Here is a 6033-nt window from a genome sequence, read left to right on the forward strand (position 1 = left end):
GGTAACTAGGAAACTTCACCACGGAGCACGATGTAAGTTCGAAAAGCGAAAACTTTGCAATCTCTCGATATATTGGTTTCCAGGCAAGTGTTTTCAGCTAAGGTGGTATGTAAACTTTCCAAAGAATGTGCTTTATTACATTTTTTTTCCACCCTCTTTCACGTAGAGTGGTTTCACTTATCGAAACGCGAAGAATGTCTACGGATATCGATAGGGTATTGCATTTTCCTCTGTTAGCGATGAACAGTTGAAACTTTATTGCCTTCAAAATAGCAAAATATTGAAACAACAATACTCAATCTTTTCTGTACGATAATCTTCTTTATTAAGTTTCAAAAATTAAGCCATCGGTCCCTAACAGCCAAGCAAATGTTTGAACGATCTCGATCGCTTTCGATGAGACTATGAGAAACATGTAACAGTATCAGGTCATTAGGGAGGAAATTGTCATAATGCTGAGTAATCCGATTTCATTCTGTGCCAATATTGAACGATACGGGTTCGGGATGCGGTAGTTTGCTGTAACTAAACTCCGTATTAAATGCACCTACCAATCTATTGAGGTACATAGTGGTTCCACTAGCGACGGTGTAATCAATTGCCACTGCGATCGTTTGATATCGCTGCGTTTGAATCGCACATAAAGCACGGTATTCTTTTTTTAATTCCCTCTATCAGCAGCGAAATAAAAGAGGCAGTATTTTATACCAAATCTCTATCAATTTAAACAAATTGATCCGAGACATTTTGAATAATAGAATTGCGAAAAATCCGGGACATAACTCTGCCAATTCAGATTATAAAATAAAATTAATTTGAGTGCTCTGCATAATCTTTCATATTAAATAATTAAAAAGCGCTTCAGTGCTTGCTAATATTTCTCCCCAAAGCAGCTCGTACGTTTCCGCAACAATTAACGACGTTGACGTGTCTACTGAATGGTTCTAAATCGAGTGAGACGAAAGGGATGATCCATGGTACACGGATGGCCATGTTTCCATCGTCTCGTTGTTCCCACGGTTTTCGCCGCTTTGTGCAATTTCATTTTGCTTTGTTGCTTTTCAGCTCGACTCACGGAACGTTTCGTTTCGTTTCGCGATTCGTTCGGCAGTTTAATTCGTTTGTAGACGAGAAGAAAAGCGGAAAGTAGCTATCGTAAGACCATACCGACCACACTAATTCCTTCTAATCTTGAATAATCTCAACTAATCTCGAGACATCTTTTCCACCGTCACCGTTGAAATAGATTCGTTTTCAATTAGAGAGAACGTTTCGTTGATGACGTTCACCTTCGTTCGTTGAAATTTCGCGAATTCGCGACGGATTTGCCGTCTGAACGAATTACACGGATAACCCACAGGGCCTCGTTCCCTCGATAAATCGCGCGCCGTTAGAACTTCCGGAAAGCGTGCGTTCACGAGAGGGATATTTGTACGAGGTAACTCGACGAGGGACTTCAATTCAGGATATTAGATAATGCTCTCTGATCTCTTGGCACTTAAAACACATTCAAAGGTTATTAGCATTTGCTGATAATTTCAACTGATTAATTAATCACTTATCACGGTATATATGTACTTGAAAAAAATCGTCTTCTTTTAAGAGAAGGAAGGAAACGTTGCCAAGGATGCAACGATTGACCGTGCAATCGTGGCTTTCTGTCTTATCACGGTATACCTTTAACATTAATCTGGGAAGTGCTCTTTTGAACCGCATAATAATAGGCTTTGTTCGTACGGAAGACGGTATTCAAGCGGCCCGATGGTCTGAAAGAATATTTCAGTCGCGATTCTCAGAATTTTTCCACCGGTTCAAAAGAGAGAAACTCGCTCTCTGTCCCCGGGACAGATCGTTTGTTCGATCGATTCGTCGCCGAGAACGAAACCGGCTCTCCAATGGAACGTCGATCTTCCGTTTCGATGAAAATTGCAGCCGCGACAGACACGACCGATACCCGTGCAAGTATTTCCCGCTGACAGACGGGCTAGATCGATTTAATCGCGCTAAATGTTGTCTTTCAACTGGTATGTTCGTTGGTCTGTCACGAGTAGCCAGGTATTCGGAATTTCTGCAACCTATGGGTTCTAATTAAGTCTGTATACGTTAAGATGATGGATCGACGATGTTTAGGTACTCCAGGGTGGATTATTTAAGTAATTAATGCACGTGGACATTATTTTTAATATTCTTTTATATTCTGAACCGTAGGCAAATCATTTTACCGAATTGATAAATGTCAACTAATTAATTTTGTTTAAAACAGCTGCAACCCCCATAATTCGACGAAGTTATTGTACCTTCTTTTTCGGATAAATAATGTATGTAATGAAAGTAAATACGCAAATCCTAAAAATTACAGATCGTAAACGTGCGAAAAGGCCACAGGAACGAAATCGAGCGCGTTCCATGAGACAAAAGCGATCGATCGCCTATGACGAGCGGTCGTTTCAACCCATTCGGATCGGAATTTCCGCGAGACTCGATGGAATTCGTTTTTCACCCGGGTAGACGGGCGAAATTTGCCGAAAGGTTGCCGCGATGGAAGGAAAACACGATCTGCGTGTGCAAACAATTCTGTCAACGAATTTAATTTCACTGCGATGTAAATTTGTATCCGTTCGGCCGAACAAAGAGAAAAGGGTACAATTAAAATCAGATACTGCTGCCTCCGATGCTGGCAACGTTTCCCGAAGAGCCTGAAACATACGAACACCGCAACTATTCTTCCTTTTTAGACTTTTCGTTAAAGCCTCCTCTTTTTCCTTTTTAATCGCTATGAATTTATCGATGATATATTCTCGAGCTGGTACAATTTTGTCCATTATAAAAGAATTATTTATTTTTGACTCTGCTAAGCTTTCGATATTCTGAAAATCTTCAGGGAAGAAGAAATTCTTCAGAGACAAAGTCAGACAGAATAGGATCTTACATCTTCGGTAGCGGACATCTTTTACGGGGTTTTCGAGGCTTCAGTCGAAATGTACGAAGACGCTGGGATGGTCGTTATGAATAATACCTCTATAACGTCTGGTCCGTCGTTTCAGGATTTCAATTGTTAAACCCCGGCCCCGGGAGGGAGCGTGAACGGTGAAGAATAGTAAAGATGAAGTCCCGGCACAATACTCCGTTTCGTCGTTCGAAGCCGGCCAAAAGCTCATTCCGCTCCGTCAGCCGCGACGCTTCGAACGATCCTGCACGACGAATCTCAGCGACGATTTGATGTTACGACGTCGTCCAAGAGATTCTTGAAAACTGACGATAAAACCAGACCCTTTATCCTTGAACTTCTCACTTTCACCCTGAGTTTTCATTGTGATTCTTCGAATTAACCTTCTATAATAATAAAAATCTTAGAAAAAAAAAAAAAGTAGAGGATGGTAAGTTTTATTTATCACTATTCTGTGTCTCTTCTAGAGTTAACGCTAATTATGAACATCCCCTTTCAATTAATAATTTTTTCTCCAAGCAGATTTCTGAGAAATCACACTCGACCAGTATCTCGGTAACTTCCTCTTCCCTCTCGGATCCTGTCTCCTTGCAATTCAGCCTGTCCGTGTCCTTTTCTCTGAATCACGTTCGTCTCGTCCTTTTTGTCGCGCTACATATCTGTTTCTATCCGATGAGTCTGCTCGTCATTCGTTCAGTCTAGCTCGACGTCGAAAGACCGCGTCCTTTTCTTCCTCGGCTTTCGAGTGTCAAATATTTGCCAAGCCCGGGGCTCGGCACGATCGTTCTCGAGATTACACGGGAATGCGGGTGATCAAAAGTTCGTCGTTGAAGCGAAGAAAAGGGAAGGGTGTCGTTGGATGGGTGGATGGACCGGAGTCAGAGAGACGGATGTAAAGGAACCGGAGGATAAGGGAGTGGAAAGGATGCTGGCTGTGAAGGTAGGATCAAGCCTCCGGACCCTGTGCAAGACAACCTGCAGCAGGAGAATCGTTTTGTAATTGATAGGAGTGTTTGTTCGCGTTTGTAAATACCATTCCATTAGTGGTGCCGCGAGCATGAACTACATGAACTTCGCTGCACACCAAAGTTTCCAGCTACCTCGGTAACTATCGCCACGCACGGCAAACGGAAGTGAGAGAAATTGAGAGCCTCTATCGTCTAACTCTCAGCTATCTTCCCTTTCCCTTACCTGTTCTCTAAACTACCCTTCCACTTACACAGGCTGTACCTTGCAGAGGGTATCCCCTGATTTTTCAAACGTTTCAAATAATTTAAATTAATTTTACCTAATATTTTATAATATTTTATAGTAATATTTATAGTATTCTGTATCCACTAGCTTTTCTTTTCTTTCTTTTTTTTTAACTTCACCGTCTTACTGTTTATCTTTCTTACGTTATTTCCATTTTTCTTTGTTATTCTTCCCTCCACAGAGCTTCCTCCTCAATTTTTAATTTCCAAGTGATTTTTCAGTCTCTCCCTTGGACATTTCTGTCTTCCCTTTTTTAAACAATTCTTCTTGTTCTTAAAGGTGCACTCTGTCTCATCTGTTTATTAATTCGAAGCTTGTTTCCACATTTTCCTGTTTTCTTTGTATATCCCTTTCAACGGTAATCATTTTATCTATTTCATTTCAGTCTCCTTCGCCCTCTGTTATTATTTCCTCTATTTTTTTCCCTCTCGTCCCATCTTTTCTCGCAATTTTCCTCCAATCCTTTTTCAGCTTCGTTGTTCTTTCTCCGCCAGTTCTCTCTGCTCTCCGAACCATAACGTTGCTCGTCTCTCTTTCATCCTCGCTCATCTCGTTGCTCTGCCCCTTTCGGGGCGGACCGTCTACTGTACGCTTACACAAATACGATTATGGAGTTACATAGGTGCAACAGTAACGCGTGAAATTACACGTGCTGCGATTGTGCATTATTTACGTACATCACGATTTAGGAAAATTTTCAAATTTCTTTTGTTTATTCTAATTTCTGCGTCAATAGCGGTGCGTGGAATTAGATGCAATCGCTTTATTGAAGAGAAGGCACCCACACGCTTTGTGAGCTTACAGAAACCGATGAGGCAGCCGATATTAGGGGTAACTCGATGGATTATACGGCTAATTTCTAAAGTGGTCCACAGCCTGCCTGAATTATGCGTCGGCTGCCTTAGCATCCCGACGCTCGACCGATCGATTAATATCGGTCGTATGGTTACCATTGTCCGTTCAGGACACCTATCCTTGCTCGACCTTATCGGCCGTGTCCTACGATTTGTCAGAATGACGCATACATTTGCGCATTATACCGGAAATTCTCGAGGAACGACACTATCCGCGGTTAATTCCGGTTTAAGGAGATCGACGCTGGAATTTCCATAGAATCGATTTCATTCCGCGATGATTTACGAACGACGGGAATAATTGAAGGAATCCGATACTATCGGATAGCTTAAATTTTTCATCCAATGTACGAGTTCGATGAAAACACTGAAAGAGGAAGGATGATCGGTGAATGGGAAGCGGAATTCTCATAAACAAAGGAGGATTGTTTTATTCCGACAATCGTCTCAGGAACGTCGAGGACGTTTCACGCAGTTCAGAAACGAACGTGCGATTTTATTCGCGTAATTTCGAAGCAGCCCCGGCATGAACGTCGTCCCGTCTTGAATTTTACGACTGATCGCTCTGGGAGACGCCATCTCGGTTGCTTCCCTTCATAGCCTTTCGCGAAAAGAGGAACGAAATTCCAGTTGCCTAAGTTTTTATCCCACCTCCGGAGGATATAAGCGAGATTTTATTTTTCCTGATAGATCTGGAGTTTCATTTGGGATAGCAATCTTAAATTTTGTTGCACGTTAATAAGTTTTGTAATTTAAAATAAGAGATTTTGGTGTAGCGATTTTGGTTGATGTTAAGGGATCATAGATGGACCGGGTTCTAGCAATCACGTTTGAAATTGTTGTTTCCGTGGGTTGGCCGCAAGCGGAGATGACGCGGTCCGAATGAAACCTACACCCGGCCACATAACGAAGTCCGCAATATTTGTCCTGGCAATGAGTAATTAAAATGCAAATTACGAGTCGCGAGTAAATATGTTT

Source organism: Osmia lignaria, chromosome 10 (assembly GCF_051020975.1).
Source record: "Osmia lignaria lignaria isolate PbOS001 chromosome 10, iyOsmLign1, whole genome shotgun sequence".
Classification (NCBI taxonomy): Eukaryota; Metazoa; Arthropoda; class Insecta; order Hymenoptera; family Megachilidae; genus Osmia; species Osmia lignaria.